This window comes from Passer montanus, unplaced genomic scaffold, assembly GCF_014805655.1.
Source record: "Passer montanus isolate IOZ18808 unplaced genomic scaffold, ASM1480565v1 scaffold12, whole genome shotgun sequence".
Classification (NCBI taxonomy): Eukaryota; Metazoa; Chordata; class Aves; order Passeriformes; family Passeridae; genus Passer; species Passer montanus.
Window position 1 is genome coordinate 7,011,467 of NW_024358722.1, and position 12,367 is coordinate 7,023,833.

Consider the following 12,367-nt stretch of genomic DNA (forward strand, 5'->3'; position numbering starts at 1 on the left):
AGTTCTGAAGCCCCCTCCCCCCTCCAACCTGCTTGCCCCAGGGTGGAGAAGTCAATTAGAGTACTGCTTGTGTGCTGCCACCAACACTTCAGCTATTGTCAGCTGAAGACAGCTCTTGACTTGTGCCAGGTTAAGGGCTGGCCTTTGCTCTCAGGTTACCTCCATGTGAAAGGATCTGCCGTGCCTGATTTAATGAGCGTCTGTGAGAAGCAGCTACACTGTCCTCTCCTTCCCTGAATGGAAGGAAAAGACCGATGAATAACTCAAACCTGCAACCTGATCTGCAGGTTTGTTGCCACCAATTATGTTTTCTGCTACTGTAACCCTGGGGTTCCCCTTGGAGTGGGCGAGGTGGCTCTGTGGTCTGTGATACTGGTATTCCCACTGTGCAGTGAAAACACATCCTCTGATGGATTTAAAATAAGCAGATCCCTCCAAAATGGTGTTGAGTAGAAATTGATAGAGATTGATGCCTGTGAGCTTGGCACAATGAACCTCCTTGTGCTGCTGTTTGTCTGAAGGTGGCTCCCATTGTACCGACGTGGCTGTCGGGGAGGCAGCAGGGGATGCATGGCTGAGTTTTCTTTATAGTTGCTTTCAAATATTTATCTGCAGGAGGATAATGGGAGAGCTGTGTTTCCTCTTGTCGTCAGAATTTCAGAAAGGATTTTAATCCCCTGTGCTCCTGCTGCTCGTGGAGCCCTGACAAAAGTGGCTCAAAAAAATGCTGCTGGTACAGGACTACCTCTCCTTCCTGATGGCCCCCAGCAGGATGTGCTTGGACTTGACAGACTGAGCAGCACAGAGGGAAGCTTTTGGGAACTTGACTGAATCTGCTTTTCTGAGCCACAGGGTACAAGGAGTGAGAGCTAATAGGGGCTCCTGCTCTTTCTCCTCTTTTTTCCCCTGTGTTCCTCCACTTCCCCTTTGATCCGGTGAGAAATTGAGTGAAGCTGGAGGATGCACAAGTCTTGATTCCAGTGTGAGATGCAGGTATCCAGCACATCCCAGCACTGAGCCCCGATTTCCCTCTTGCCAGCGTGGCCATTAATGTGAGCTTGTCTCAAGATGATGTAGACCTGACTGCAGCTTTTGTTCCAAATGTTTATGAATTATGAAGGGTTTCAAATGTATTGTTAAAACCTGGTTTAAAAGCTCAAAAGCTGCCACAGGTCTGGTGTACTGCTCAGTTTTAAGTCAGCACTGAGATTACACTGCTTGATACTCTTTACAACAGGTCTGTCCACAGGGACTTCCTTAACTTGCTGTCTGCTGATCACTGTTAAGTGCCTCGTATTTCCTTCAGTCTGAAGGTCTTCTCTTCCTCTGCTCTATCTCTGTGCGGGCAATTAAGAGTTTTATTGTGCCTTTGGAAGCAGGGAGCACTGCAGCAGCTGGAGCACCACTGTGCCTGGCCTTTGCCTTAATGATGGTGTTATAGGCTGTGTCTAACAGAGATAAGGATCATGTAAGGCTGCCTTCTGCCCCCCCAGGCCCTCCGAGTGACAATGTGAGCTCTTATAACACCACAAAACACAGTTCAGCAATTACTGTGCAGCTGGGGGGAGAAGCTGCCTCTGCTTCTCAACCTGCCCCTTTGTGAGGCACCTGCGCTGCTGGGCACAGGGAACAGGGTGCACAGGGGCACTGCACAGAGCTCAGTGGGAATTCTGTGCTGTGACATGCTGCAGGGGCACCCACGTTTCCACAGGGAGGGGGCTGCAGCCTCCTTCCACCAATCCAGGGTTTTTCCCAGCTGCTACTCCCCCTTTATCCAATGCCTCCCACCCCTGCGCTAAGCAGGAAAGCCATTCTTCTCCCCAGAGTCCAGACATGAAGTGAAATTCATCTCTCACAGCCAAGGAGAGGCTCTGTCAGGTGCAGAAAGCTGCTGTGAGCTCTCCAGGGGACCTTCCTGCAAAGCTGCTGGGGCGCAGGGGTACGAGGAGGAGAGAAGGGCCCACGTGCTCACAGGCATTCCCAGGCCCAGCTGCCATCCAGATGTGTGTTACACTGCACTGGGCTCACTGTGGCAAAGTACAACCTGGGAAGGGAAAAAATTCCTCTGTGAGATAAAACTGTCAGGTGCAACCCAGTCTGAGGAACAATACTGGGGTTAAGCTTGGCTCTATTAAGTGCCTGATAAAATAGTGGGTTGGTAGATACCAAGATGGTATCTAAAATCATACATAACATTGTGTGGGGTATTTTTCCAAAACAGGGCTGTCCATCAGCATGTGCACACGTAGCAGTGTGTCAGGGGAACACCTAAGGCTCTCTAGACAAACACATCACTCCTCTCCACGTGGGAGGAGCAGCCACAGAACTGCATCACACTGAGCCCTGCTGGGTGCTCCTCCATCTGCAACCTACTTAGTATGCAAAGACACCTTTCCTGCAGTGAAAAGGCTTTGATTCACCCAGGTCAAGATCACTTTATCAGCATTGCAAAAGTGCAGAGAGCCTACACAGCAGATACCCTTCTGCTCAGTTTGATCATCTGCTACATACGTGATCCTGGCAGAGATAATCTGGAAAGGTGTGTTTATTGCTTTGCACTTAGCAGATAGGGATATGCCTCACAGTTGCACAAACATGCCCTTGGCTAAAGTCTGTTGCTAAGCAATAGTTTAAGATAACAAATATATACAAATTCCCAAATGTTCAAATTTTAGGGCTTTAGGTACTCATAGGAGAGAGCCATAGCAGCATCTTGCCTTTGTCCACAGCCCCCAAAAGGAATGTTCATCTTTATTAGCCTGGGAACAGCATTAAATTGTAAGGATCTGCTTTGTGCTTCCCCTTCTGCAGCCAGCTGCAGTGCACAGCAGAATAAACAGGTCAGATGAGTAACCAGCTGTACTTCTCATCTGAGGTGACAAGGTACAGAGAAAGGACAACTCCTTCTCCCTGTGCCTTTATTTATGGCAGACTTTTGCACATGGAGGTCGCAGAGTCACAGAATAGTTTGGGTTAATAGGGACCTTTAAAAGTCTTCTAGTCCAACCCCTCCTGCAGGGAGCAGGGACATCTTCAGATGGATCAGGTTGATCAAAGTCCCTTCAGCCTGACCTTGAATGTTTCCAGGGATGGGGCATCCACAACCCCTCTGGGCAGCCTGTTCAGCGTTTTACCACCCTCATTGTAAATGACCTTCTTCCTTGTATCTAATCTAACCCTACCTCTCTTTCAGTTTAAAGCCATTCCCTTTGTCCTGTAACTCTGTGCCCTTGCAAAAAGTGTCCCCCCAGCTCTCTTGTGCCCTGGAAGGTGCTGTGAGGTCTCCCTGGAGCCTTCTCTTCTCCAGGCTGGACAACCCCAACTCTCTCAGCCTGTTTCCATAGGAGAGATGCTCCAGCCCTCTGAGGACCCTGGTGGCCCTTCTCTGGACTTGTTGTGCTGGGTCAACATCTTTCTTGTGTTGGGGGTTCCAGGCACTCCAGGTGGGCTCTCACGAGAGCAGAGCAGAGCAGAGCAGAGGGGCAGAATCACCTCTCTTGTCCTGCAGCTCACACTGATTTTGATGCAGCCCAAGATACAACTGGCATTCTGGACTACCAGTGCACATTGCCAGGTCATGTCCAGCCTTTCATCCACCAAATGATGGGGAGGAGCCAGAGCCTTTCACTTCTTGTCTCTCTCTCTCTCTCTGCTTCTGTGCATGCTGTCCATGCGGCCCCTGTAGCTACAGGTGGCCTCAGTAGCGTGTCTGTCACACATTGCCTTGTTCCCCTCAGCCACTGAGTCACTTATAAGCAAAGGGGAACTCCTCCAAGGTGGGTCTCTGCTGCTCACATCTCATGGATTGTGTGGCAAACTTGGGCTGAGTGCATCTGAAATTGAACCTGCTTCTGCATTTTCCACCTGCCCACAGCTTTGAGTCACTCAGTTTTTCCTCATGCGCCCTGAACTGTTTTCTCTGCTTTATGGCCTGCTGTTGGTGGATCCAGCAGAGCTGTGGGGAAGGAAGTGAGCCCCATCCCTGCCTTTCAGCAGAAGCCTCGTGGAAAGCCTTCTTGTGTTCTGCTCTGCCTGTTCCTCCAGTGCATGTGAGGAAAAAGCGAGTAGCTGCAGGAGCTTGGCAGCAGCAGCAGTGGGCATGAGCTGAACTGACACACAGGGTGCAAATAGAGTCATAAAGTATATGTGGCAGTGTGATGCATATTAAAGCAATTTGCAGGGTAATGTTTCCCTGACTGTATTCTTAGTAACAGAGGAGTGATCTTCCCACCTTCGCTGCAGGCACGTTCCGGCACAGCGGCTCTGGGAAGCCGGCTGCAGTGAGGCTGCAGAGCCTCCAGAGCCTGGCTGTGCATGGGCCCCACGGCCAGCCTGTGCCCTGCAGCCCTGCACTGTGCACAGGCACCGTGCCACAGACCCACCAGCGGGCACACGCCATCTCCTGCTCCTGGCTCTCCGCTGCAAATATAAAAACATGCCCAAGAAATGACTGTGTTCCCTCAGGAATAAGGAAGGGCCAGCCTGGCTACACTGAGAGGAGAAAATTGTATATCCATGTAGTTACTAACTCTTTATTTGGAAAAAAAGAGCTGCTTGTCTGGTGCTTCTTGGACCTTTGGCTTAATATGAAAATGACCTTCGCACAAAACTTCTCCAGCTCTTCCCAGAGAAGACAGAAAATTTCCTCTCCATTGGCTCTTGCTTCAGAGCAGAGATTCAAAAGCTGGGCTGCAGCTGCCCTCTCCAGTGAGGCCACAAATGGAGCAACTGCACTTCAGCTCAGGAGACTGTAACCCCTCAGTCTGCAGGGTGGGTCTCTAAAATGCCAGCTGGCAAGAGGTCTAGTGAGCTTCCCTGGAATATGTCTTAAAGCAGGTGAAAGGTCTTCCTCTAATCTGCCCTTTCCAGGTCTGAGACCTCTGAAACTCTGGCCATGGGATTGCCCTTTCATCTGCTCTCTCCCTCTGTGCTAGCACAGGAGGTGTGTATTGCAGCGGGGGTGGGCATGCCAGCTGGAACAAAGGAAAAGGGACTCTTTTCTTTTGGTCTATCCACACGGCTCCTCCAAAAGCTGTTGCCAAACCACCGCCACAATTTTCTGCCCATAGCCTTGTTTGGCAAGCTTCCTCTTCACAGAATCACAGCATGGTAGAGATTTTATGTCTGGAAAGCACCTAGTCCTATCCCCTTCTCCAGCCAGAGCAGGTTGCTGATCTGGAGGGGCTTTGTCTGTTTCCAAGCCCCTCTGGGGAACCCATTCATGTGCTTGACCACCTGCACTGAAAGAAGCTTGGTTTCATTTATAGATGGAATTTCTGGTGTTCCACTGCTGCCACCAACACACCCTTGTGTGAGCTGGGCTGGGAGTTCCCACCTTCACATATCTGCTCAAAGAAGGATGCCCCTCCTTTTTGTGCTGCTTCTGGGATGCTATGTTTGTTCCCTTGTCAACCATCTACCCTCGTCTCTCCCAAGCAGAAGGAGATGGCAATATTTCCTCTTGCTTTCCAATGGATTTAAAAGTCTGCTTACATGGTTCTTACAGGCGTGTAAAGTTGTAGGTGCAGAACATAATTTAAAACACAACTTCATCTACTTGGTATGTGCTTTACAGTCTCTGGCAGTGGTGTTCTGCAACACCTTCACACTTTGCTGCCAATTTCAAGGCATCCTGAAATCATGCCCTACCTTTCCTGCAAGCAACTTGTTAACCTGCTAAGAATACTATTATTGCACAGCCTCCAAAGCCCAAGAACATCAGTGTCCAGGTTCCTGTTAACAAACATGGCCAGAGCTTTCCTGCATGTTCTCCTGGGAGGGCTGGATCATGGAAGTTCCTTTTGTTATATCCAATTCCACTTCATATATCTCCAATTTTCCTGTCTCTACACCAAACGTTGCATGTTAGGGAGCCTCGAATAACAGCTGCTGCCACTCATGTTAACTGAGAGGAGCACAAGACACTGAAGTGTCTAGTTTCTCATCACTTACAGGATGGATAAAAGTATCTGTTGTACTGACTAGTCCATCAAATATGAATGATGCAGATAGAGTGGCTGTTTACACACAGCGATCTATTTTAGTTAAATTGAAAACACACACAGGGGAGAGTTTCAGCTTTGAGCATAGAAAACACTGGAAACGTCAGGGTTTTTTTGTTTCATCTTTTCTGTTTGCTGGTAACAATTAACTCTGAGGAGTGCCCAGTCCGTGGCTAGGAGAGGATGAGCTCTGCTCTTCTAGGACAAAGATTCAAATATCCTTAGCTATCCAACCAAATCTCACAAAATTGAGGACAAGGTGCTTGCCTTCCTTTACTATTCTAATTTTACCAGAATACTCAGCTCTTTTGTACAGCATTAACATAAGCATTTACAAAGCCAGTCCCTTTGGAGGATGACAGCAATTGTTTTGCTTAATGTTTAATGGTTTCCTCTCCCTCTGGACTCTGTGCCAGGGCATATTGTAATGAACAAGCTCTGGAAGAATATTATAGCCTCACTTGATCTATTAGGACACTTTACATAGAAATTTATTTTGCACTACCATGAATTATATAAACACACAAATTAAAGATACATACGCTGTAACTGCTTGCAGAGAGCATTGTCTGCAGAAAACTCATTAGGAGAATGAGTTACTCTGAAAAAAATCACTTATTAACCTTTGTGGATTTCCTGGTACTCTGTTTGTTAATGCCCTTGCTTTATTTTGAAATAATATCTCTGTGTTGTCTGAAAAGATGCTTCAGATATGAAAATTAACATACAACACAAAAGTTTCCTATAAACATCCTAATTGTACTGAAAACAAAACGTGAGGTCTCATTCTGCACTCCTGTGTCCATGCACAGAAGAATATGGACGTGTTCATACACATCCCTGTTCAAAGACTTTTGAAAGCAAAACTAGGCAACACAGGGCTAAACTCCCTCAGAGGAGGAAAAGGAAAATAGTAACAAGGCTTTGGTTTCCATGGGCAAATGTTAATTGCAAGCGGAAGGCTTCTCTGAATAGCCTTTATCAGGATTTGTCCACTGGGCTCAGTGGCTAACATTCTGCTGTGGAAAATATTTCTCCAACAGCAAATGGAAACGAAGGAAAATATCAGACTAACTTTTTGGCAAAAGGTCTGCTTCAGTTAGAAAAACAATGCTCAACATGCGCATGTTTCTGTCAGGAAGGCTGCTAGCAGGACCATGGCAGTTCTAGTAATTTCTCAAGCAGCAAAACCAGGATGTCTCAGGAACAGCAGGCTGGGTACAGAGTCACCCACAGAGAAGTGCTTGGCTGTGGGAAGCTGGGTGTGCAGAGACCTGCACCTGTAGATATTTTCAGTGCCAAAGCTTCGCTGAGCCTTTACGTAGTATTTTTGTGATAAAAGAAGCTAATTATTAGTCACTGAAAATTTGAAGTGACCTTGGTAACCTGACTGCTGATTCATTCTGTGGCCCATCCTCTACAGTGGTAGAGCTCCCAGGTAAGCGAGGAGAAGCTGCTGCAGATGCCTACCAGGGTGACTCACTTGCCATCATGTGTCTGACTGCATAGGCAAAAGGGACTACGGAATGAAGGCAATGGAAAATTTTGGTTCAGTGGGTTTTAAGCCTCTAGCCTTATTTCAGGGATAAACTATAGAAATGAATGCAGGTGGTGATGCTGTTGTGTGTTGGAGCAGATCTGTTATTCCTTAAATCCTGTTGTGGTTTGGGGTTTGATCCTGTTTCTGTGGCACAAATCTGCTTCTGCCTTTGCTGTGAGAAGGCCTGTCACTTGTGTGAGTGCTTCATCATCCTTGTATCTTATACAGCTATAATTATAACCCTGCAGGCTAAGTCAGCAGAGAACAAAGATGCCTCACTTCCACTGGGAGCTTCTAGGTGATATTAAGACAAATAAAATAAAACTTTGGCCTTCAGGGGAAAGCTCCAGCACAAGGCTACTTGGAATAATTGCACCTCTCATACAAGCCATGGCATTCTGAAATGAGCTGGCAAGCAATATTAACCTGACTGAAACTCCAGCCTCCTTACAGGTTGGAAGCCCTGGAAATGACTGCAAAGGCATCGGGGTGGGCTGCAGGTTGGTCCCAAAGATGTGTATGCTCCAGCTGGCAGCATATCTGAGTCTTGCAGTTACTTAACTGTGGAGTAAGAAATAAGTTCAAAAAATTTAAAAGAAGAAATGTTTCCTGCTTCTGCACATTAGCAGCTGCTGCTTTACCCTTTGCACATTGTTGGTTCAGTATGGAATGGCTGCTGGCAGGGGAAGGAGCGTGGATGTGGAAGGTGTTGCAGATATGGCCTGCAAAGTAAGTAGGAGACCTGGAAGGTGGCAGGGGAGGAATCAATGTGGTGGAGAGAGGAAGATCCAAACTCCTGCAGCCTCTGTGCTCTGGTGTTCCACATACACCTTACAAAAGGAAGCAGCTTGTAATGCAAGATAGATTATGGATCAGCAGCCTTCAGTCTCCCAGGAATTACATGAACTTTCTTATTTATTGCTGGAAGTTACAAGAGGTTACCCCTGCGTATTGGGGCTGTAAGATTTCTCAAGAGCAATACAAAGCATTTCACACAGGGCTGAACAACTGAAGTGCCAAGTCTATAAAAGGTCCTGATCTAAACACATTAATTTGCAAAGACAAGTGAAGCAAGGTTACATATTTCTGGTGGAGACTTACAAGAGGAACATCCCTTGTAACTATTTAGATTTTTCTACTCTATGATGCTAAAGTCAAGGAGATGCTAAAGTCAATGTTGTCCTTTTCTGTAAGAAAACCCAGTGAATTTTAAAACAGGTTTTTCTAGTGAAACCAAAACTGCTCTGATTTTGAAAGCAACTTCATTGTCCTGGAGCTGGAGTACAATGATTTGTAAGTTGAAACAGAACATAACTTTTAGCTATGTTTTAACTGACATAAAATCTTAACATGGTCTACAAATGAGATTACAAATTAGTGTTTTCTAACTATAACAGTGAAATTCAAGTTGAACAAAAACACTTGCTGGATATTGGGCATTTATTTATATATTTTGCATATTGAAGTTACATGACCCACTGGATGATGGTGAAAATTTCTGGTTTTGCAGTAGGTTGGTAACATGTTGCTCTCATATGGAATGATGGAAGTGCAGCTCTGGTTTTCCTGGAACAGTTATTAACATGAGTGAAACTGTGCATGCACAGGTTTGAGAAAATGGACAGACTGTCAAATCCATTGATCAAATGTTCTGAGAGATAAAAGTTGAAGACACTTTTCAATGCAATAAGACAACTGATACTCTCCAAATCAGTAGTGAATGGTGAGCCCTATATGACAAATTCTCTGTTTTATTGCACATTATTCATGCTCCTCATTTTTACAGATGTTTAGGGGTTTCTTTTCTTTCCCTTAAACCTCTTCACCATGCACACATTCCCATCTTCCACCTCACTCTCCCAAATGCAATCATCTCTGTGCGTGATTGACCTAAGTGATCACCATGGTTTCCAATTCAATTCAGGTCCCCAAAGAGGTCTTTAAATTAAGAAGCTCTAATAGGATCTCAGAGAAAAGTTCTAAGTCCCCAGTCTTCAGGCTGTGAGCTACAGATCCCAGGGGTGTCTGTGGCCAACTAGTACGAGACCCTGAACCTGTCCTTTGTGGAAAGGTCATGTTCTATGCAGAAATTTGTGTGAGATGCAGACATCCCGTGAAAATTTCCTGGGGATCACACAACATTTCTATGGTAGGCTGCTGTTGAGCAGTGGGTAGTGCCCAAGAGAGAGGTGAGATGGAAGCAGGTGTGCATGGAAATGTCTTTATAAGGAATTCCAGCTGCAGTTTGTGCTCAGCCTGTGCGAGGTGCCGAGCCTCGCTGCAGTGCTGCAGCACAGGGGAGCTGCAGGTGCTGCACCCACACACCTTGGCTGTGCTTTGCTACTTGTAAAAGTGCACTTGCTTTGGTAGCAGGGCCCAGACTATTTAAGAACCAATTTCTACCCAGAAACAAGCAGCTGCAGATTTTAATCACCATCATTGGCACTGCAGAGGTGTCATTTCCAAAACTGCTTGGGACTGGTCCCTGTTTATTTCAGTGGGGCCAATCCCAGCTTGTGTGCCCAGGTGTGCAGAGCAGCACATGCTGGTGTTTACTCAGCAGTTGGTGCTATTCTCCAGAAAACCACCTGTGCTTGCTGGACTGTGCATGCACTGTTTGGTAATGTTGTGCAGAAGCACTTGAGAACATTTTCACACCAGGAACTTCAGCATTAGACGTGCAGGAGAACAAAAAGTGGAACTGGAAAACACTTCTAAATTCTTGCAAGCATGGCATTGGCTGAAAAGTAAAGTTCCAGAAAACTGAAGCCACATATAGAACTTGAGATAACTTTGATGAATAGTTCTTGGCTGGAAGACAAAAAAGAAAAACTTAAATGTTCTGTGTAGATTGTTTCAGGATTAAACATCTTGAAGTTTTGTTTCAAAATGCTCTCCCTTCTGGCAATTCCCTCAAAACTTCTGGTAATATAAATCTCAATTACTGAAGATACTGCTTGAGGAGTCCTGTCAGAACAATATCTTGTTTAATTGGAAGTTTTTTAAAGCTCTTTATTTAGTTGAAAATCTCTTAAGTTGAAGTTTTTCTTCAGAATGTAATTTGAATAATTTTAATTTGTTTCAGCATATTACTGCTCTGTTAGCCAGCTGAACAGAGAGGACTTTGCAAGTATCCAAGACGGGATGATGAGAGAACAGAAAAAAGAAAAAAAAAAAAATTAAAGCTTTGGCTGTGATAACTCATCCCCTTGGCACAGCACTACTCCAAGGCCAGACCTGGACACTTGTCCAGAGGAACTTGGTATCCAAGGTACATTTCTGTGCCTTGTTATTGCACCAACCTGTGCCTGATGTGGGCCACTCTGATGATTTATACAAGTCCTTTATAGTGCATTAATACAACAAGTGAGTGGAAACTTCCATTAACTCCTCCTCCACAGAAGAGACCTTGAAAGAAAAAGGGGTTTGAAGCAGGGCTGTGCCATGCTCTGACTCGGGTATGGTAGTCAGGGGTGGGAGGCAGACTGCAGAAAGAAACAGAGCCTGAGTCACAGTGAAGCAACCAGCTCTGCACAGAAAAACACCCCTCTCTCGGCTCCACTCCTGGCAGAGCTGGTCTTTCATCTGGTGAAAAATGGGGATGAAATACCTCCTTGCTACCCTTCGGAAAACACTTCACTATCCTCAAAGGGGATTTAAAAGCAGCATCATTATAAGTGGGAAATGAATTGCTCTCTTGCTGGATTTAGCAGCTTCCTGTTTTGGAAACCCGAGATACCATCTCAAATTTCTGTTTGTTGTCAGGCTGGAAGAAGAGACTCAGAGGCTGCAAAGCCTCTGGTGAGGCAGCGCTTCATTTGCTAATTGTCTCTGCCAGACAATGCCATTTACACTGGGCACAAAATCACCTCTAACCTCCACTGACCAGAAAATCGCTATATCCTTAACTCCCATCCTTTTGAAACAGTACCCACTGTAGTACCACTGCAAACCCGGACTGCGTGTGCCAGCCCCTCTCACTGGACAACAAAATACAGGGATAATTATTGCTGATTCATTCACAAACATCCTGGTTTCCAGACGTAATTACAATATCATAAGCAACTGAATTATAAAAGAAAGATGTTTGACTTGTCACGCATAATGTCATGAAGCGCTCGCTTTGAGGACCGAGCTCTTTGACAGGAACAGCACTGGCATCTGCCCTAAGCACGCCCTGGATGGGTCTGGGTCCTGTGCCCTCTGGCTGGGCTGGGGTCTCTGGTGCAGAGGACGGGCAGAACTGAGGTTCAGAGAGGTCTTTGCAGTCAGGAGGCTGCTTGACATCTGCTCTTACTCTCCCAGACTGAATTTTCACACGTCTCTGTCAGAAAAGCTGGTGAAGCTGGGCTTTGCCTCTGTGAGAGCTCCTCAGTATGGAAAAGATCCCCTACAAATTACAGTCTTTATTGCTCTTTTGCTTTTTTAGGCCATGTTGCAATGCTTGCCACTTTTGCTGTATAAAATTCAGGTGTTCTGCCTACCTGCTTCTCCTCCTCCATTAGCCAGATGATCACAGCAGCTACATCAGTTCTAAATGGGATCAGACCTGAAAGCTGCAGCTCTGACACTCAGGACAATGACCTGCAAGGGTTTTTTCCTCCATTGTTTAACACTTGCTTAAGTTGGAGCACTGAGAAAGCCCTTGAATTTTGCCCTTCAGCTGGTGGATCTGCGGGGATGTTTTGGCTGTGAGATGTTGCTCTTTGTTTTGGAGACAAGGCAGCACAGGAAACTGGCTTGACAGCCACAGCTCACTTAAATGCCCTCGTGGCTGCTCATGGCAACGCAATAAGCCAGTGTTGCCCAAGTCTATTTTCTCTAA